The sequence below is a fragment of the Balaenoptera borealis genome (genome assembly GCF_965194805.1).
Source record: "Balaenoptera borealis genome assembly, chromosome: 7".
Taxonomy (NCBI): Eukaryota; Metazoa; Chordata; class Mammalia; order Artiodactyla; family Balaenopteridae; genus Balaenoptera; species Balaenoptera borealis.
This window is the reverse complement of record NC_138864.1, coordinates 16151800-16175156: the sequence shown is the minus strand read 5'-3', so window position 1 is coordinate 16175156 and position 23357 is coordinate 16151800. Positions and strand designations below refer to the sequence as shown.

The window sequence follows — 23357 nt, the reverse complement described above, 5'->3', positions numbered from 1 at the left end:
TAGAATTTCTTCCATGTGTCCCTCAAGGGTACTAAAGTTCAGGCTCCAGGACTCTGTTTCTTGAATGGCAGTGCACCTTCGGCTTCCTTTCCTGCCAAAACCTTGAACTCGTCCGTGTGGGGCAGGGGAGGATTTGTGCAGTCTTGCATGAACCTCTACCATGCCTCCGCTGAACAATGTTTTAATTATGGCCTTTCAGTTTCAACTGCACCTGCCCATTTCACTATCAGAAAGAAAAATCTCTCTTTTCTTCCTAGCTTCACTGTTATACTTTAGAACCATGATTGTTTTGCTGTAATAGATATTGACTAGAGAAGAACAAACCTCAAAGGGTTTGGATTAAGTTCTCTTTCTGATAAACATGATGGAGTTTAAATGCTCCAGGGAATCCTATTCAAACTATCTTAACTTTTGGAGCCCATGAAAACTAGAAGAAAAATTTCTTTCTCGTCACTTTCTTTGGTTTGCTACCATCAGAGGAGACAAAACTGCAAGCATGTGTGTCACTCCAAGGCTTTAGCTGCAGTTGTTTGATAACATATTTTAAGATCCTAGAAAGACAATGTTTGTGTACATGCGAAATATGAATAACAAACTGGTCTTCGGTGTATTGGGGTCCTTGACATTTTTTTTTAAGTTGGACTATCTAAGTGACAGTCTGGTGAGGTCTATAATCCCCTTTTCTAAGCAATATTTTTAAATGCATAAGTCAAAACACATAGGATTTAAAAGACACCAACAGTACTAAAATATAGTTTTCTCTGTGAACAAATTAGCTTCTGTTGGGATGCAGAAAGATCTTTAAAAATAACATTTGTTGAGCTTTTATTATTAAAAAAATACATGTTCATTTTTCAGTAAAGTTATAAAATTTAGAAATTATAATAAAAGTATTTAAAAAAATCACCTACAGCTTCATTTAAAAATAATTTTTGAACATTGATTTATATCTGATAGGTGGTCACATTACAAAAGAGAATCGTTTTGCTCGTTTTAAACGCCAAAACCTAGTAAAGGTACAGATGAATAGTGAGCACAATCTTTGAGAATCTTTCAATCAACACCTAGTCCTGGAGTTTTCCAGTCAGATGGGACACAGGAGCTCATCTAATCCCAGAGTATTGATCCCGGAATGAGTATCAGATTCACCTGGGAAGATTTTTTTAAAAAGTTAGATTCTCAGGCTCTATCCTAGACCTCCCGGCAGAGACTCTCCAGAGACGGGGCCAAGGAATCTGTACTTTTAAAGGCTGCTTAGAGACATCTGATTATCAGCAAGTCTTGGGAACCACTGATAATACAAGCCCCGAAACCCACCCAGTGCAGAATGCTCTCTGACGAGGTCTCTAAATGCTTCTTCTAAAGCATTTTTGGTTTGGAGATTTAGCTCACATGCCCCAACACAGACTGTCCTAAACTGGTAGCATCATGGCCTGTGACAGCAACAGTAAAACAGGTTAACACTTGAGGTTCTAAAATCGTGCTTTCTGCTGAGTTGTGTCCTCATCGGACAGCTCCCTTCTACTCCCCGTGCCCAAGTGTGCACAGGAGGGGCTGGCTTGCCGGCCCTGGCACAGCACGTGCTGGACAGGGTGAGCGCGACAGCTGACGGGGGACCGGCGTGGGGGACTGATACTTGGAGTGACTCTCTGGATCTGGATCGTAGGCTTTTTCATCCTCGTGAAGTCTACGTGCTGCGTTTTATTCATTAGCACCTACGAGGGACTAATTGCCATCAGGCATGTAGGTGGAATTCCTGGCAGGGAGCAAGAAATGGAATAGGTTTGATGACAACCAATGATCTGCCAAAGCCCTGTCAGAAGGAGAACAGAGTCTTGCTGTCACTCATCCACCCCTTTAAATTCAAATGAAGATGCTTCTGGGTGGGGAGGGGGAGGGGGTTGGCACCTGTCCAACTTTGCATTGAAGATACTGTACATTTTTACTGTATATGCGAAAGTCCCTGCTCCTGGTGGTGCTGTTTCTAAAATCAGAGAAAGAGAGAAAAAAAGAAAGAGAGAAAGAAAAAGAAAATGTGAGGTCTTCAGTCTGGCCAGTTGCACTTGCTACTTTCTGTAATGTCAGTGGCCCGAGGTGACTCAGATATTGACCAGCGGGCTGACGCCAAGGGGCCTGCACACCTCCTGGAACTGTCTGCATAGTTTTCCGTGTACCCTGTACATATATATATAGTGTTCCTCATCTTCACGAGGAGGCTCTGCTCCAAAAAGGACGAAGAAGACTTGTCGTACAGTATCGAGGCTGTCGTGGGACGCTCGGAGGTCACAGTCACACAAACTGAACCAAGATCCCCTTGCAGGAAGAATTTCAAGCTACCAGTGAAGCCCCAGTGATCCAAATCGCAATTTTCAGTAATTTCACGAAATTATAAACAACAGGCATGAGCTGCCGGGGTGTGGAACCACATCCCCCAATGACAGTGGGTAGTAGTAACAGTGGGTGGCAGCGCTCATATATTTAAATCAGATCAAGCGATCCCTGATAAATGCCAAGCATGTTCTTAACTCTCCCAAGTAATAAACTTCAGCAGCTCAAGTCAAACTCAGCCTTTCCCACAGGGCTAGCCCCACCTGGCCTTCTCCTTTTCGCAGCTCATTCTCCTTCCTGCTATTTTCTGTGGCTGGGAGGGAGCAGACCGCTTCCAACCTCTGCAGTGCAGATCCACTGCTATTCAGTAAAGTCAAGGAATGACTCAGCCACCTCACGCTGTTTTACTGAAGGAAAACTGCAAAATCTCCGGTCTCAAATATGCTTAGCAGAATGCTAGAAAACGATCTATCTTGGGTACATCTGTGGCTGAAGAGAAGGAGTTCAATTAGACGACCCCATAAACGTCTTTTGACGCTAATAAGTCAGTGATTGTTTAGAATTGTGCCGAGTTATGACTAAATTCTATGTAACATTATGGAATTTTTCAGCAAATGTGTTTTCAAGAATCATATCTTATTAAATTACTTTGCTATTTAATTCACAAGTACTCTGTTTTGCTTTTCCATGCTTGGAATGACTACATTTTCTTAAGATGACCGCAAATGTTATGCCAGTGACATTTGTAGGTGGAATCAAATCAGCATTAATTAGTTTTATTGAATTGTTCCCTGACTTTAGCCTGGGTGTCAATAACAAAGACGCCGTATATTCCCCTTAGTTCTTCTGGGTAACTGATCCTTCATGGCTCAACATGATACCTTAAAGCATCTCTGCCTCAAACCAAAAGAACCACACCAGTTACAGAGATCCCATGCGGGAACATGTTCCTAAGAGAACCGGTGGTTAACAAGCAAGTTTATCCTTATTCTGTTGGATAATAATATTTTTATCCAGTTCCAAAGTGGTGCCCATGAGCTTTACTTTAATTACATTAATCAGTTGAAGTTTACATATTTTCAAGAAGGAACATTTAAATATCAGATGTCAGTGAACCTTTTATTAAAACCACGGATTAGTGTAAATGGGTAAAGGATAAAGAGGAACTCAGGGTGTGAAGTTAGGGCAAGGGAAAGTCTGAAAAGAGAACTGCTGCTCTACATACCATTTCGTGCCCTGATATTTGGAAAACACAGCTTCATCTTGCTGTGCTGTCTGTGTGGCACTGTTGTGAAGCAGGAGGGAGATGGAGGGAAAAGAGGATGTGAATGAAAGAGCAGAGAGAGGAGAAGTGCAGACACAGGGTTACACCAAACTGGCTACAGCATGGGTTTATCTGACAGAGAGAAGAGAGAAAGGACAATAACGTGTGGGAATGATCCTTCAGAAACCCGCTATGAACTCTTCTAATCCACTTCCACTGAGTGGATAAACGAGTCCTCTTATTTTCAACCAGACGAATGGTGGATTGGGGTCCAGGCAGAGGCTCCCAGCCTCACAAGGGCTTGCAGGAAGTGAGAGGGCCTTGACAAGATGTGGTTTTCCCAGTACCTGCCTGCAGTTGCCCAATCCTACACTCCTCTCCTCTTAGCTCCTCCAGGTAGTCACTACGTGTCTCACAGATGGATAATATCCCAACGGAGTTTACACAATGTCTCATTTTTAATTATTCCCCAACTTCCTTTTCTCTCAAAATTTACCCATTCTCTTTCTTATTCCATCAAGCTTCTGCTTTCTGCTTGACTGAGAGCAGGCATTGTTGTCATGTCTTTAAATCTGATACAACAATCTCTGATCAAACGCCAAGTTGCTCTTCCGCCAGATTTGACTAATTCAGGTTAAAAAATGGCCATTTCCACAAATCACCCAAGGAGGAAATACGATGGGTGGAGATTTAAAGCTTTGGGGATGTATTTTGGGTAAGTCTTTAAATATCTCAAAAGCTTTTTAACAGACCCTCTCTCTTCTTGTGGGGTCAGTGAAAGCTGCTCCCAGCAAAGTTGACCCCCTGCCCCTACTGATGCCTCACAGGGCATCTGCAGACCTGCTCCTCGATTCAACCCATTCCGTCTTGTTTAGGATCTACAGTCAGTCAGGATGCTCACTCGTAGATTTCACCTTTGGATTTGTTCCTACGTCTTACCTTCCACTGCAGACATGATATTTCATTTACTTCATCCCTTTGTCCCAGTTGCCCAGTCTTCGACTCAACCAGCCCACGCCCTCTCCTGACCATGGTTTCTGAGACTCCAACTTATTGGGATTGGGTGATTATGGAGCTAGGAGTTTATTCATCACTCTTCAAATTATATCACGTAGGCAGGGATTGATAGGTCTGGAGGAGGACACAATATTTAGTACCTACTAGGTGCCAGACATTTTGCATGGATCATTTCAGAATCCATACAATCACACCATGAGGGAGTTATTATTATCCCCATTTTGAACATGAAGAAACTGAGGTTTAGATAAATTAAATGATTTCCCAAATTCACACAAATAAGAACTAGCAGAGCTGGGATTCAAACCCAGGTCTGATTTCAAAATATTTGCTATCTTTAAATACATTAACTGAAGTCTCACAGAAGCCACCATGTGTGAGAACCAATATACATGCCACTGTTATTAGATTAAGCAAATTCATTACTCATTCAAGAAACACCTGATATATGCTTGACACAGATACTATGGAAGATCTAAGGAACCAGAAAGTCATGGTCCTTTCTCTTAAAATTCTCTCAAGTCTAAGGAAAGAAAGTTAAATAAGTATGTAACTATAATACAGTATAATATATATATAATAACAGTTGTCCATTAAAATGCTAAGGGGCTAGGACAAGGCTAAGGAAAGGTTTATTTTGTAAATTAGGATGGGATGTATTCAAGGAACATTAAAAAAAAAAAAAAAGAAAACTTTTTTGATCCAGACCCAATGCTTTAGTAAGGATTCTCAAGAGAAATGAGATGGGGCAAGGGTTCTAAATAGAAGGAACTTATGAGCAAAGGTACAGAGGCAAGCAAGCGTCTGGAATGTTCTGGAACCTGTGAATAATCTGGTGGAGCTAATGAAGTACTTCTCAGATATCTGTTCCTAAATACCCCTAAAGAATAGAGTGAAAGTTTTTATGCAAGATTAGGGTCAGGATGGAAATAATCTTACCAAAGTAGAATTTCTTTGACGTTTTTTGCTTTATTTTAAAAATTAGTAAAGATTAGTATCTGGAATTCTAGTCCAAACTTCACTTGTATTTGTTTATAAATAATGTTTTAAAATTGCTTGCCACGTGAATCAATGTTTTCTTGAGGAATATTTGAAGCTCTGGGAAAATGTATCAAGTGCGTCCCTTGGGTTTTGTGTGTGTCCTGGTTACTTCATAAATTTTGTGTTGTCCTGGCTACCTCATAAACTACTACCGCAGAGTTTATGCCATTCCACCTCATTTGAGAAGCACGGACTCAAATAAATAAGTATGACTAAATTGTGTCCAGAGGTGAGGCTGAAAATGGAAGCTGGGCTTAGTTTACGAAGAATTCAGATCAGTGAGGTAAAAGGATCAGATCCAGACTTTTATAAATTTATCAAAATAATCTTTTCATGTAATATGTATTTTAAGATACTATCTAATTATGCAAAGCAGCTGGTTATGTAAAGACAAAATAGGTTTTTTGACCAACATTTTCCTAATGATGATGATGTCATATTTTCCTCCAGCCATTAATTTTTTCCTCACTGATCTCTACTGCACACATGTAGCCACACCTGACTCAGGGATTTGTAAAAGCACTCCTTGACCAGTGTCCTTAGTACAGCGATAGCCTAAGGATGGGCAGGTGGAAAGGATGATTAATTTCACTTTGAAAACATAGAAATGCTGGGTGGTTTGCAAAATAGTTTGCCTGAATCAAATTAACGTCTGTAACAGGAAAGAAAGAAATCAGAATCTGACTTCCAGCCTGCCAACGTTAGTGCAATGAATTCTATGAAAAAATTCAGTTCTACCAAACTCATTAATATTTGATAAGTTTGGTTCAGATTTCTTTCTTTTTAATTTTTCCCCCCTTGGACTACCTGAGCTCATGACATCGAGGCTGACCTTACCCCTAGGTCACTGGGAAGGCCCTCTGCCCCCTCTCCCACCTTCAGTGATGCCTGAAATACTTTAAGTAGGAGACCAATCAATCAATTTTGCCTCCACAATGTGAGTAACACCTAGACCTAAATTCATACAAAGAGATGAAAACTGAAATCAGACGTTTCCTAAGGCAACAAGTATGGGTCGATAGAAAGAAGGAGATCACACAGGGGTGCTCGAGGCCAGAAGGAATACCAGCTGTACCAAGTTTCAGAGAAAGCAAAAAAAAAAGATGAGATTATGAATAGCAAAGCCAAATGTCACCTATTCCAGTTTTACCCAAGGCTTGTACTAATGAAACTCTACAATCTACTCAATGACCCCATGATGTAAAACATTCTTCTTATGCTGGCAGCTTGTGCTGTTGTTAAAAGTTAAAGACATTAAAATTATAATCAAATATAAACTTCATACAAATTCTAAGGAGAAATTTTCATTTGGACTCCCTGCAGTCAAATTTAAACCATCTCCAACAAATCAGTTGTAAATGCCAAAAAAACATCCTTAAGTTTAGTCCCAAACAATGAAAATCCCATAAACAGAAACATTAACAAAGTAATAAAAACTCAAATCAAAATCATCTTTCAGAATGCAAGTGGTAATGATGAGACTATATACCACTGGTCTCACAGTTCAAATCACCTTTTGTGTTCTCTTCAAGTACACTCAAAATGTCAACAGAGAAAGGACGTGTGATTATCACGCTTGTACGAGTGTCAAGGGTTAGTTTGATGAGTCTCAAGTACTTTGTATAGGATATTTTCATATCCTGAGGGAGGAACAATTTTAAATTTTACAAAACAAAATGAGTTTACTGTCTACTGATGGTCATTTGTGTTCTAAAGGCCATAACTGACTCTAGGAAAGAAATACTACCTAGATGTAATAAGGATACTTGTGAGATGTTAGAGCAATGATAAGGCCAATGGCATATCTGAAGGCATCACCAGTTTGCACTGTCTTGCCCTTGGACTTTTTGGAGTGCTATTTGCAAATGTACACTGGTGGAGGATATATATATTACTTGTACTAGTTTGTGATAGGTTGGCAACTGAATTTGTGAAGTTTTCCTCAGCCATACAAAAATTGGGCATGCCAGTACTAATTTATATTATTGAGGCATAATCTTTGAAATATGGTTTCAGTTGGTAAATGTCCCCCAGTGTCATCACTTCATTCACATCATTCTTTCTGGTATGTTCTAGGAATTGGTTTCCTTTTTAGCTCCCATGCTTCTAGCCATCTCTGCACTTAAGGTGCACCTTTTCAAGCTTTTCTGTTCTATCAAGCAAGGGTAAATTTAGAGGAAGAATAAAGCACTCCATAGAGCCTCTCATTTACAGCTGGCTCTCTGTATGCGCAGGTTCCGCATCCTCAAATTCGACTGACCAAGGATAGAAAATGTTCAGAAAAAAAAAAAATTCCAGAAAGTTCCAAAAAGGAAAACTTGAATTCGCTGCACACCAGCAAGTATTTACATAACATTTACATTGTATTTACAACTATTTACATAGCATTTCTATTGTATTAGGTATTATAAGTAATCCAGAGATGATTTAAAGTATATGGGAGAATACGCGTAGGTTATATGCAAATGCTATGCCATTTTTATATAAGGGACTTGAGCATCCAAGGATTTTGGTATCCGCAGAGGTCCTGGAACCAGTTCCCCAAGATACTGAGTGATGACTGTATGGATTAGTTGCAAAATGAATAAGGTGGTAGAGGAAGGAAAAATCACCTTTCATCTTCTTGCTCTCTTTTGTGACACTGAAAATAGTTGAAATTCTAGATAAACAGAGTCTTTCTAAAATAATTTCATGAACTCTTAGATTTGAATTCAGCTTATTCTATATGATATAGATCTTATTGCTATATTTTCTGACTTAAAAACGGGGACGCAATATTAGGAAGCATTACATGAGTATGTTTTATGGTGTTTCTGGGTTAGAACCACAGATACGAAATAGCCACAGAGAATGAGCTGCTGGATGGAAGTGGATTTTTCAGTTATATGAGTTTGCCACTGTAAGCACCCTCACATAAATCTTTAATTTATTCCATTAAATATTTTTAAATGGAAACTTCCTAAAATGTGTTAAAATAACCTATTTTTAATGACTCCAAAATATCTGTTCAGTGGAATATTCTTTAGTATTATTGAAGTATAAATAGCTACTTACCCTTAAACTTAATGACTTCATGTTTTTCGTGAGATGCTGCATCTATTTTTTATGGTTTTCCAGCATCATCAAAGCCAATCAGGTGATGACCTGATTACACTTATGTCTTCTGGCCTTACCCTCCTAAAAAACACAAATTCTAATCTGAATGGGTCGAGAAGTCAGTCTCTCAAACTCGTTGGAATTAGATTTAAAGTAGGACTAGATGGGAACCTGAAAAAAAAAGACTGTGAACTTTGTGGTCGTTATTGGCCACCTTTTTGTTTAATTTCATATCTGTGGTCATGTTCCAAAGATCTAAACTGTTTAATGACCCGTGGATAAGTGAGTTAATAAAAGATGTTTTAGCTATAATTTAGATAAAGCACTCATATTTTGCAAAAATAACATGTCATTTCATTTATATTTTGCAAGAATAACATGTCATTTCATTTACGTTTCAGGTGTAAAAGATATCCTGCTTGATTTTATAACAATGATCTGCTGAGAAGGATAACCAAATGCAGAAATCTCATAATTTAAGTCCCTGGCTTTCCTAAAGAGGCCAACCTTGTCTAGGGATACAATAGTTCTTTTAGCCTTTCAGATCCCTGAAGCAATTAAAGGAAACACTGTGTTTGAATTTGCTAATGCTGCTTTATTTCCTTGGTGTTGCCATTTCATCATGGTTACTGGGAGAGGCCAACAATGCATTTTTAAAAAATGAAACATAGTTTTTAGTTTTAGTGAAAGGGGATGACCAAATGTCTGACAGAATCTACTGAGATTAACAAAATGGGACGATGTCCAGTTTCAGGCCACAAAACGAGAGAAGAATGAATGTGATATGCCATTTCTAATGGGGTAGTATTCTGAAACAGTCTACCTTTTTATTCTGGTGTTATTCTGGTGTTGATTATAAACAGGGATTGCAACTTGCCAGACTTACATACATGTGACTACTTGTACACACAAAGACTACAGCCTTATGTAACACTATCAAAACATTTGCATTTACATCTGTACAATTGGTTTAAAAACCATTACTGGGAAAAATTGTTTGAATTGTCAGTGGATACTCAGTTATGGATTTTTAAATAAAACAACAGAGCTATTTTGTATTCTAATTTTAAAAATATCCAGGTATATACAAGGAGACAAAATTAAAATGAAACTGTATTTTAGGAGAACAATGTCTTTTATATTAGGTAACTGAAGTGTTAGATATTTTAATCTCCATGAAACGAATCTAGTTTCTAGAGAGAGGACAGTTCGACCGCTGACCTCCTTGATCAAGGCTGATATGCCACTGGCTTCCTGAGATTTCATTTTATTTAACAAGCACTTATATGGCACTTACTATGAACAAGAGATTATTCTAAGCACTTTGTAAGTAATAAGTCACTTAATCCTCTTCACAATCTTAGGAAATATGTAATATTAATATTCTCATATTACTGGTGAGTCAACTGAGGTATGGACAAGTAACTTGCCCCAAATGGATTTTGAGGTCAGCAATCGGCTGCAGACTCCATATGCTTGATCATTACTGTATGTTACCTCATTAATTTACATTCCATGGTACCTGGGGCTCTGCCACTGTCGCCAAACAAAACCACTATGCCAGTATAGCTGGGTCACAAGAGGAGTTAGGACTCATATGTCACATGCAGACCAACCTCCTCACTCAACAGACAAGGTAGGCTCTGGCTTTGAGGCCCATCTTCAGTCCACACTCCTTTCCTTCCATCATAAGACCCCACCATCTCCTTTTGTCATCCTTTTAGGTTGGGGAGGGGTGAGGCACATGGGAAAGTACTCATTTCCTGGCAAGGAATTTCATTTGCATGTATTGAAATCATTCAGAAAATATCTAATAATACAGAAACTCAAAATAGAAGGAGTTGCAGTCTCCATCCATGTGTTCCTGAGAGGTTCCTTGGTCCCTATGCAAATTCACACCCAGCAACTAGCTCTGCATAAAAGGGGTATTGAGAAGGATACCATTTGTCAAGCTATAACACCTGGGTATTAAAGCAATGCAAAACAACTTGCCTGTCGCTCTCTTACTTTAGAAAGGCCACTCAAGTGATGCTTCCAGACCTAGCATCAAGTGGCAAATTACATAATTTCAGTTTCAATCAATCAATCAATGATAAAAATTTTAAATCTGCTTAACCAGATAACTCTTCCCACCCCAAAATATGCAAGATCCAACAAGAAATATTCTAGTTAATCATATCAGAATACCTTCAATTCCCATAGCTATTCATTCCGGGGCCATTAGGAAGCAAACTCTGTTTATGTGCTCACCGTCAAGTTATACTTATCTCTATTTATAACGTGTCTATCATTTACTAATCCTTAGAGGATTGTTTTAGGAGGATAAAATAACAAAAATGATTAATATGATTTGGGCCATTTTGATCTTGAAGTGTTTGTAAGAGACATTCACGAGGAATAGCTCTAAGGCATTTGGAAATGTTGGTCTTGAACTCACAAAATGAAGTAGCTTAGGGACATACTTTAAGAGTTTTGAATTATTTTCATATATTTAAGTTAAAAGTTCATTGGAAAAAGTTAATTTGTAGCCAGATTGTGAAGGATTTTAGATATTAATAGTAAGAAACTTGTAATTATTTTATAAGCAAGGGACATGAGGCACCCCCTCTCCCCGCAAGGAGTCTGTGACTATACTTTAGAAAGACATCTGGTCATATTAAAAGGATGTAAATAAGGGGCTATAGGAAAGTCTTAAAAGAAATGATGAAGTCTAGAACCAGAATCATGGAAATGGAAATTGCTGTACAAGAGAGGTAAGAACAAAGAGAAAAGATAATCTTTATAAGAAAATGGAAACATTTTGGTTCTCATAAGAGAAAGTTCTGCTGTTTTATTTAGATTAGATAGATAGGCAGAAGAAAGAAATCTGGGCAGAAAACCAGGTTGCTGGACTGAATGTGAAGAAACAGGAATTTTTATGAGCATGGGGATGTCTAATATCTGCTTTTATGTGGTTTGTTTTGTTGTTTGACAAAGGAAGAGCATACATGGTATAGCAATGATAATTCATAAATCAAAATGAATCAGCAAAATCCAAGCTACTTCTGCTTATAGATTAGGGTTTGAGTCAGTTTCATCCTTTATCTCAAAGGGCAGGTTTCCCTGGAATACCTGGGCTACTTGAGTTTGGGGGCAGCAGAACTACGTGTGCTCTTGGCTTGAGCAAGGACAAATATATACTCTCCCACAGCCTTGTGGAGTTCTCCAGCTAAGTTTGCCCAACTGAGTACATAAACAACAGCTAGAGAGAACGTAAACCTGACACGAAACATTAATCCTCTGATAAAACATACGTTTAAATGTCCAAACACTGGCTGTTGTCAGTCCCGTGACAAACCATGGTTTCCTTCTACCAACCTTCATGCTGTAGGCACAGCGCTGCCAAGGTACCAGGCAGTGGTACCGACCTCAAGCCAGATGGCGTTCAACAAGAGGGATATAGGGATGAATAACACGTGGTCCCTGTCCCTGTGACACAACTCATAATTCAAACCCTTATCTGCCCAATTCCAAAGTCCTCACTTTTCCCACTGTGTCAAACTCAGTCCCCCAACGTGGGATTATGAAACATGTCCTCCTTGTGTAAAACAGTACTTGCACTGTTAACACTTGCCCTAAATAAATATATGCATGCATATATATCATCATTATACACAGACACACTTAGACACATATAAAGCATCATGAGTCGTTAGGCAAATTTAACTGAAACCGCAAGGAAATATAACTACACACATCGAACGGCAAATTAAAAACAAACACCCCCCACCCCCACACACTTCCCAAACATGACAATATCGAGCCCTGGTGAAGATCTGGAGCAACTGGAATGCTCATCCCTTGCTGGGTGGAATACAATCACCAGCAAGGTTCAGCCATGGTGGAAAAGTCTCGCAGCCTATTATAATGTTAAATATACAATTACACAATCTACCAATCCCACTTCTAGGTATTTTATATAAGGTAAATGAAAACATTTGTCCACACAAAAACCTGTAAGTGAATGTTTATAGTCTTTTTCTTCATAATAACCAAAAACTAGGAATAACTCAAAAGTTCATCTATTAGTAAGTAAATAAACAAATTGTGGTACATCCACACAAAAGTGTATGTGTGTAAATATATACCCATAAAATGGAATGATACTCAAAAGAAATAAGGAACTAGTGACACATGTAGAAACATGGAGGAATCTCAAAAACTTTATGCTTACGGAAAGAAGCCAGACACAAAAGGCTACATACATGTTTAATTCATTGATAGGCCTTTCTGGAAAAGGCAAAACTATAGGGGCAAAAATCAGATCAGTGGTTGTTACCGAGTAGGGTAAGAGAAGGGAATTGACTACAGAGGGGAACAAGAAAACTTTTTTGGATCAATAGAAATATTCTATAGCTTGATTTCAGGAGTGCTACACGACTGTTCATGTTTGTAAAAACTTGTGCTTGCAACTAGTCACTAAAAAGGACAGATTTTGCTTTATGTAATGTATGCCTTATTTTAAAATGCATAGAACTATAAACCCATAAAGGGTGAAGTTCTCTATATCTAAGTTAACCTCAGTAACCCTTATGTTAACACCTTACCCCAACACACGCACAAAGATCTTTCTACAAAAAAGTATTTTAATACAAAATCTCTTTAAGCCATTCCTATTTTGCCCTTTTTACAAATCCCACCCACAAGATGCCATCTTTTATGGAAGATTTTGTAATGAGCAAGGATATCGGGAAACAATAAGAGTAATTTGTTCCATCCACCGTCACCCTGCTGCAGATGCAGACAAAGCATGAATGTAAAAGGATTTGAGCCTGTTACTAAGATTAATGGAAACCCAGATGGGGGACTCCTGAGGAACTACCAGCTCCATCTGAAATCCAGTGGGAAACAATGGTCTTAGAGTCATGTTAAATGCTATAAAAGTTAAAACTTATAACTAAGTCCTACTGCCCTCTGGCACCACTTGACAGCCTTGTGGGGTCTGAGACCAGAGGCCTGAGAACAGAGATTTATGCCACAAATTAAGCTCCTAAAACCCCAGTGGAATATTTTGTTAGCCCCTTGGCCATAAGTAACTGCACTGCTAACTGTCACTGCAAGAGAACATTCTGAAAATGAGGTGGAGTGGGGTGCAGGACAGGGAGTATTTAATTGAAAAAAAAAAAAAAAACCAACTTTGTAAAAATAAAAATAAAAACTTAAGAGCTTATTTTGCGATTCCTTTAAACTTGCCTCATGCTCCAATGTCTAAACATGCTTGCGGCCATCATTTAAATTATTTTCCTCAACCAGTGGGGTGTACTTTTTAAATTACTGAAGATGTCCAAAGATAGTTGTGTTTTTAATCTATGAAAAATGCAGGACTTTTTCTGAGAAGTTCTACTTGCCCTACCTATTACTCATTTTCTAAGTCAGCTAAGAGCTTTGAGGGTAAGGGGTGTAAATGACATAAATAATGACACATTGTTAAGGAAACTTAACAATGGAAACAGGACAGAACCAGAAATTTTGTCCCAAACGTGTCTTAACAGAACCACATACGGTATTAAATATTATTGAATAGCCCATGCGTTTTCAATTCACTGTCATGTTTTCCTCTGTGCTCACAAGTCATTCAAACAAGGCTAAGTCAGCCAGCAAGAGGAAACACTTATTTAGAGTCCATGTGAAAAGCAAGAATCATGAACAGTGAATCAAAAGGTGGAGGCAGGTACATTACCAACCTCTATGCATTTTGCAAGTTTGTATCCTCTCTCTCTAATCCCAGGGGCAGGATTTCAAAATATAGGCTTTACTGGAAGATTTATCTCATTTTTCATCACCTGACTAAAGCCAAATGCTAACCACAATACATAATTGTTTCATTAAAAATATTGGTTGTAGCAGCTCCAGCAGATAAATCATTCAGCTATATGCACACACGTGTGTGCCCTTTCTGGCTACCCATATGCAAAACAAACAAACAAACAAAACAAAAGCGAAACAAAACACAGAGAAAGCAGAATGAGTCTGACAGGAAATTCCCACTATAATTGGTCCCTAACTCTTCATCCTTTGTAGATACTATAGGCTAAATTCATACAGATTGCTGTGCAAATGCCCCGGTGAATGCATACTGCAGAAAGACTAGTATTTCCTTTGGGGTGTAAGTGAAGCGTCGCAGAGGAGACTGGGAGAGGTACTTTTCTTCGTGCAGTTTGTTTCTTGGACTCACCACACTACTTACCTTTGCGTATCTGCTTCCTTAAACTTGAAGTGTACTCTTTTCTTTCCAGTCGTTTTCATTTCTTCTCCAACTTTTTATATCCACATCTCCTTTCGTAGATTGGTGGGTTATGACCGAGAAGTACCAAGTGCTTTTCAAGATACAACACTAGTACTTTTTAAATACAGAGGCGGTGCAGCCAGGGCCGAGGTAACCCCACAGTCGGGATGGTCCTTTTGTCACTGCTGCTCAGCCAGCAATATCCTACGACTGCCGGTTATTTCTGTCCCAAGATATGTGAATCTGGGGTCATGCAAGAGCTTCCAGAAGAGACCGTAAATACAGAAAATGTTTCCTCCCCAGGCCCACGGACCAGAGCAGAATGTGGAGCAGCACCTGTTACGGGGCTCCGAGCAGTTTGCTTTCGGCCTGGTTGATGACAGCTTCGAGACCCGCGCAGTCAGGGATGCGCGCAGGAGACTAAGGCCATCAAGTCCCCGTGCTTCGAGGCTTCATCCAGCAGCGGTCCACCACGGGCGCCGCCGCTGTCACGGTTCCCGCCCGGGGGAGGCCTGCTCGCAAGGCCAATGAACTCAGAGCTGCAGTTGCCAGGCTTCCGCTCACAGTTCAGCTCCCCGGGCAGCTTCAGCCGACCTGGAACAAACGACGCGCTCCCTGGTGCCAAGTCAACAAGAAAGCCAACCAGGCGCAGCGGCTCCCGGTAAACCCGGCGCCCGCCCTCCTCCGTCCCGGCAGGCCTTGCGCTTCCGCCCAGCTTCGCCCGCGGGGGCTGCTGGGTAGGGCTTTTGTTTCCCATCGACCCTGGCGCTTCTCCGGGGCCTTACGAAGCATTGGCCGGTGACCTGCGGACGGGCTCTCAACTCTTGCAAACGAAGTCCGGGGGACCCCACTGGCGCCTTGGAAGCTGCAAGATAAAGGTTGGTGTCTCTGCCTCTCCACCCTGCCCTGCTTGGCTTGCGTGGCCTCCTCCCACGGTTTCTTCTTGTCTTTTTTTTTTTAATTTTTTAAAATTGAAGTATAGTTGATTTACAATGTGTTAATTTCTGGTGTACAGCAAAGTGATTCAGTTATACGTATGCATACATTCTTTTTCATATTCTTTTCCATTATGGTTTATCATAGGGTATTGAATATAGTTCCCTGTGCTATACAGTAAGACCTTGCTGTTCATCCGTTCTGTATATAATATTTTGCATATGCTGATCCCAAACTCCCAGTCCGTCCTTCCTCCCATGGTTTCTATAGCTTTTTGGGGACCCTAGATTACCTTCATTTAAACAGAATCCTTATTTAAACGGTGCCAGTGAGTATAATGGGTTGTTTTAAGGTGACACGGATAGTTGGTGATCTGAGCTAAAGCAAGGATAAGACCTTCATTTTTTCCCCGCTACCACACAGGACAGAAACAAGCTCCCTTGTCCAGGATTGAATGCAGTGCCATTATATTCATTCGAATCCCACCCCATTACCCCAACACAAGAAAGCAGACCAGACTGCAAGTGAGCAAGGGCTCAATAGTGTATTTTATTCACAGTCTTTGCTTTAAATATTATTTATAAATTGCACGTGCTTTACTTGTGAAAATGAATGCCAAAGAAGCCTGAAAATCCCTGCTCAACAGTGTCCAGCCTCTGTGGAATCACCATGCCATCAATAAAAAATCCTAATATATTTTCATCTGTTGCCTCAATAATTGTTAATCCTCAATCCACAAAGTAAAATATAATTTTACTTTGGTTAAAACAACTAAAAATTTAAAGATCTTCTCTTCAGTTATCCTCGCAGAAGAAAGAAATGTGTTTTTCTAGAGATGGCAATAATTTAAACGTATTTTATAAGACAGTGTGTTTTACCTTTGAAAGGGATTATAAATCCTAGGTGTTAAATTTCTTAGTCAGTGCAAGCTCTTTTTATATAATATCTAATATGTAGTTTCCTTTTTTCTGCTTGAATGCCAAATGCGGATTGGAGGGGAGTGGTGACAGGGTTGCTGGGTCAAACTTGGAGGAGCCTGAGGGAAGAATAATCATTTTTGTCAAGAAGAGAAAAATTGTAGCTGGGAAGAAAAAATAAATACCCAAAACTGTATGAAGAGTAAGGCAAGAGCTGAAATGATAGTTGAGAGTAAAGGTAATAAGGGTTAGTTACTAGAAATCAGAGTGTCTATTTTTAGTGCAGCACCTGGCCTCTTTGAAGGCATGTATAAGAACTTTAAGGAGAGATGTTACGCTGAAGACTAAATTGAGAATGCACACTATCTCAAGGCATCAGGCTTTGTTGGAAAGATTTGATATCTGTATTGCTGATGTATAAATCTCTAATCTCCTTCCTTATAATGTTCATTCTTTTTTTCCCCTAGTCCTGCCTTCTGACATACCACAGAATAAATCTGTTCTATTAACAGGTGAATATTCCAAATATCAAGATCAGCTAGCCTGTCTCCTTTCAGTATCTTCAATAAAAACCAGGTCCATCAAACATTTCAATTATAAAATAATGTGTAGAGCTTTCACCATTCTGGTGGTCTTTTTTCAGTTTCTCAAAGATTCCTTAAAGGCACAGCCCAAAAATTCACAAAGAACTCTAGGTAAGATTTGAAAACCGTAAGTTCCAGGAGTTCTATTATCTGGCTTGTAAATTTATATTAATATTAGAAGTATCTGTGATTATGTTCACTTCTTAACAACTGTACCGTATTATTAGCTGAGATCCACTTGAGGGAGAAGTATGTGTGGCGTAAGATTGCCCAAACTCATCAAGCAGGTCTTGAAAATTTGTGAAGGAAGGTGAATTACAACCAAAGATGTAGAATGGGACATTACGGTGCAATTCTCAGAAGTGCTGTAGATAGTTCCTGAGCGGTATGCATAACTAAGGTTGAGCTTGTTAGGACTCATACAATTCCTCAGTGAGTCTGGAGTAGTACCCCTTAAAAACTGGGTGGAACAGGGGAATAGTAAATAGACTACCTCAGAAAGTATCTGATTTGTCTCAAAATCTTGGGTTTTGATATGAACCACTCGGCATTTGGCATTTGATTAATATAGTCAGTTTTACATAGGTAAAATCCCTATCATGGCTATCACTAAGGTTTGGTGGGATGAGTCTTAGGGGTATATGATGGCAGTGGAAAAGGAGGTGAAATCCGTCTTCAGAAACGAGATCTAATGTACAAAGTGGATTGGCATTAAAAGTACATTGATATGTTAAGCAATGTTCTAAATGGATACGGACAAATAAGAGGAGAGGAAAAAAATAAATGATGTTGCCAAGAGATACCACACCACAGACTGCTCAGAGAAAGAGAGAGAGAGAGAGAGAGAAGATACAGCTGATGCTTTCCTCATGTAGAGTATAACTCAAGTATTCAGGCTATTAGTGTCAGAAACCTTATCTGTCTCATCTTTGAATCCCCCTTAGATTACAGCAAAATGCTTTTGGAATTGAAATTAGTCTTCTGTTGGCAACGTCGTTCTTCTAAATACTGAGCAGTTGATATATCCTTGAGTACCGAGAAGAATCTTTTATGACTGAAGAGCCAGAATGATCCACAGATGAATGGTTACTCTGGCCTTGAGTCTAGTCAACAAAATGGGATGGAAGAGCTCACATTCATCAGACTCTTCCAAGTTTTCTATAGCCATCATCTCAGCGAGTCTTCGTGGTTTTTTTTTTAATTTTTAAATTTTATATTGGAGTGTAGCTGATTAACAATGTTGTGATAGCTTCAGGTGCACAGCAAAGCGACTCAGCCATACATCACCAAGTCTTCTTAAACTCCAACTGAAGAAGCATTTATTAGCCCTATTCTTCTGATGAGGAAGTAAAGACTCAGAGAGATTTATAACTGTGTGATAGGCAGTAATTATTAATGCAGGGAGTTAGAATGGAAACTCTGGCTTCAGAGTACATACTGTTGGATCCACTGTGGTGTCCTTCAGTGGCTGGTGATTAGGAAATGAGGAGGACCTTGGGAAATAAATGATCATGTCATTCCTGTTCTCACTAGAAAGCTGAAAGATCATTTAGAGCACAGGGCTTCTGGGAAGAAGATTTTCTATGAACTCAGATTTCAAAAGAAAATGTGTGTTTAACCACAAAAGAAGCCCAGAGAGTGCTATGTAGCCCTAAGGATGGTACCAGGAAAAGCTCAGAATAAACTCATACAAATGTTAAGCACAACCAAATAAATAAATAGATAAGTAAGATTTTTACACGTATGATTGGTATAAGAAAGTGGGCGAAGTATGGATAGCCCTGTTGTTCAGAGGTTGTATAACACCACACAATTTAAAGAAAAGATAATGATTTAACTCCTGTTTGTTTTTATCTTTTTTTTTTAAAAAAATATTAATTGAATGAATGTTGGGTGAGTAATTTGATGGATGACCTTAGGAAAGTAACTTCACCTTTTATTTATTTATTTATTTATTTATTTATGGCTGTGTTGGGTCTTCGTTTCTGTGCGAGGGCTTTCTCTAGTTGCGGCAAGTGGGGGCCACTCTTCATCGCGGTGCGCGGGCCTCTCACTATCGCGGCCTCTCTTGTTGCGGAGCACAGGCTCCAGACGTGCAGGCTCAGTAATTGTGGCTCACGGGCCTAGTCGCTCCGCGGCATCTTCCCAGACCAGGGCTCGAACCCATGTCCCCTGCATTGGCAGGCAGATTCTCAACCACTGCGCCATCAGGGAAGCCCTGTTTTTATCTTTTTGATTGAGGTTAACGGCCTTTACATAGCAAGTGTTATTGTTGCAAATTACATAATGAGTGTTATTAGGAGGCTATTGCTATTCATGGTAAGAAAGCGTAGAATCAAACAGCACTAAGAAAAGTCTTGATAAGTTTTGCCATCAGGTGTGAACAAAACTTGTATATGTGATTATGAAATCATTCTCACTATGAGATAACATGGAGAAAGGAGAGTGGTGCCCTAAGACCAGGTAGGGAAAAGTGTTGTACTTAAGGACTGGAGCCCCAGCTGTACTTAAGAGAGGGAGGAACTGGGTCTTTCCTTTTTTCATAATTCCCAAACACTGGGTACACTGCCTATCACCTGGTGTCATTTAATAAATGTCTCTTTTTTGTCCTAAATGGGAATAATTTCCCCATTCAAAACCATGTGAAACAAGTGTTATATACTATAGTTGGCAAGGTTTATAGAATGCTTCCAGTTTATCAGAGAGATGGTATTATAAAGATATCAAGGTAAACCACAAGTGTTACTGTTCTTATCACAATAATATATTTTCAATCCAGTCAGTATTTCCCATGGTTATCATTTTCCAGATGCTGTGTGGGGCACTGAGATGTTGAAGTAAATGAAGCACTTCCTCTCAAGTTTCTCACTGTCTTGAACTAATAACAACCAGACTGTGACCTAACAGAGGTCTTGATCTTTAGGAAAATATGCTCGCAGAGAAGCAGGACAGGTGTCCTAGGCAATAGCTGTCCTAGTCACCGATGAATGTGTGGATTATTATATATAAAGAGAGGCAAGTGAGATTTCAACTGTGAGTCCATTAAACATCAGGACCCTGGTTCTGAGAGCTGCACTTTTTGAATGAGACAAGGTAGAGAAAAGTAAAGGAAGGTAATGTTGAGTGTTGACTCTGTGCCCTGCAGTATCCTAAGAGTTTATATGCACTACATTATTTAATGCTCACAGCAACTCTGTGAGATAGGTACATTGTTTTCATTCTACAAATGAGGAAACCGTGGGATAGAAAAATGAAGTACTTTTCCCAAAGTCACAAATACAGGAAGTAGTAGGGCCTGAATTTGAACCTAGGCAGTTTAACAAGAGACCCCGCAATCTTACTTTTCACACTAAACCAAAATATAGTTATGTGCAAAATTAGGAAGGCCAAAGGAAAAAAAAGGGTGAGCTGATCTCACTCTAGACTTTGTCTCTCTTTTCTTTGACCGTCCATTCTCTCCTCTTGGCACCTAGAACTCTGATGAGACCGCTGGGCCAAAGGGACATAGTCTAATCTTATCCATACTAAAGTATTAAGGGTCTCGTGTTTGACCTTCTCCAGATACTTGTATTTTCAAAAGAGGATTTCAAGGAGAGGGCGATGTCTAATGCACAAAAGGATCTCTAGTAATGAAAAGTTAAGAAGTGGCAGAGAATTTTGTGGACTATAAAGGGCATGGCTCACTCTCCTAGGAATTATAATCAACTTTCTTACCTGAGAGTGGTCAGTAGGGTAGGAAATATTTCTTTTTTTGGTGGGGGGGATATTTAGGAGATCCTTCTTTAAAACATGAGCTTTGAAACAGGTCATGAAAGAAGCAATAGATTTGGATTCTCAGAACAGGAGGGCTGGGAGCCATCATAACCACAGGGAGAGCAAGAACAAAGTTCACAGAGAGGAGGGTTTCTCAAACACAAACTTAGCTCTAATGAGCCTGAACCATCCTGGAATCAGTGAGTACATTCTGAAATGTATTTTCTGAAGGTACAATGGGTGAATACTTAGTTCTCTCCACTATCTTACCTTTTAAAATTGTCCTCTATACACAGAGCAAATTGAGGTTAACACAGGGGTCACATACAGTTTTTCGATACTTTGCCCTGGAAACTTAACTGTTCTTTCACTTTTGAAACATGTTTTATGTAGAAGGCCTATACTGGACTCTATCCAAGGGTACTTCATCATTAAAATCCCCAAATTTCTATCATGCAGTTTAATTTATGATAAATAATTATTTTACTTTAACACAACCTGTGGCATTTTAATGTTATTTATTTCTAGAATTTCATAGCCTCACAAAATAATTATAGTACATGCTTCATTTGAGAAATAGAATAGTCCATGATAACTGCACACGTATATGTAAGTTGCAGTGATTTTCCAAGTCTTTTATCCAATCTCCCTCTTAGTAAAAGGGTAAGACCCTCTTGTGACTCATTCTTTCTCCCTATTTTTCAATTCTCTAACTTCCTGGAAGCTCCTCTGTTCTGGTGCTCAGGTAGAGAAACACTCATCCAGAAAATGAACCCAAAAGACTCTCCCATGAATTCTTGGTTCACTGTTTTATTTTGTTTTTCCCATGTACTTTGCCTTGAAAGAAAGACCGGAATAAACAAGACAAACAATAGATAGATGAAACTTAATTTTTCGGTGTTGTTTGTCTAGAACATCATAGGCCAGAAGATTAGTAAGTAAAAGGATAGGTTTTTTTATTTTTCTAGAAGTGTTCTTAAAGTATACATCTGTATATCATTCCAAATATGTGTGGTAGGTTTGGGAGAGAAATTAAGAATGCTTTTCCATTTAATCAAAATGATATACTGGTATATCAGTATTTACTCCCAATGAAGTAAAAACTTGATGAGAACTATAGGGAGTGTTCCCTCTAATATTCATGTGGATAAAAACATATGAAATATCTGTTTTCCTGGTCAAAACTAGTTGGATATTGGAAATCTTATGTAGTCCAATCCATAGATGGATTAACTGGTTAATTCCTTCAACATTCAAGGGAAAGTTATAGGTGGCCATCTCTTTTATTCCTGGATGAAAATGTGACAATTTATTAAATACTAATATTCCATAAAAATAATTTGAGAAACTAGAGATAGATTTCACTTATAAAAGTAGATAAGAAAGCCTTAAATGAAATATGCAAAAGTAAATAATACACAATAAAAGAATAATCCACCATAATCAAATAAAATATATCCAGTAATATTGATGTTTAGATATGAGACCCTGTCAATATAATGCAATCTGCATAAAGTTCCTATAGATGCCTTGAAAAAATACATATACATTCCTAAAACAAACATTGATTTCAGGTAATTACAAAAGCACGTTGACACATATTTTAATAAAAGAAACACTATCTATTATAAACCAATAGCCAAAATTGTTTGTAGTGGACAAATATTAGATTAAAGATTTTCAACATGGAGGGAAATACACCTATCAGAAATACCTGGGAATAGATTTTAGTCTCCGGCAAGATAGCGAACAAATATAGCCCTCTGATTCCCTTCTTGTAGATGCTGCAAATAATATCGATGCCATAAAACCAAGAGCCATATTGCTACATCCTGAGAAACCCCTAGGAAAGAGAAGATGAGATTGGGCAAAGGGTGATGCAGCAACCCAGGAGGAAGAAAGTCTAGGAGCCCAAGGGGTTAGACCTTTTCATTGCATTTATGTGTGTGTGTTTGTTTACAAACCGCCTTTCCACACACATCACAGGGCAAACGTTGTCCTTTCCTGTGCTACTGTGAGATAGAACACAGGCCACACTTCCCAAGGGCAGTCCAGGGATTGTTCCCTACGCTGTTAGTGGATTACAACAAGTAGCCCAGTCAACTCATGAGTATTCCTTCCTTTATTCCTCCCCATCTACCCCAAAGTCTAAGTGA

The 23357-nt window shown here is 39.1% G+C and overlaps 1 long non-coding RNA gene across 1 annotated transcript in view; it reads left to right on the top strand.

Annotated features, from left to right (window-relative positions):
- Window positions 1-5963: 5963 nt before the first annotated feature.
- LOC309632409 overlaps window positions 5964-23357 on the top strand; it is a 238085-nt gene continuing 220691 nt past the window's right edge. Inside the window, exon 1 of the long non-coding RNA XR_014246898.1 lies at window positions 5964-15889. This is a non-coding gene — a long non-coding RNA (uncharacterized lncRNA). The remainder of the gene's footprint in view (window positions 15890-23357) is intronic.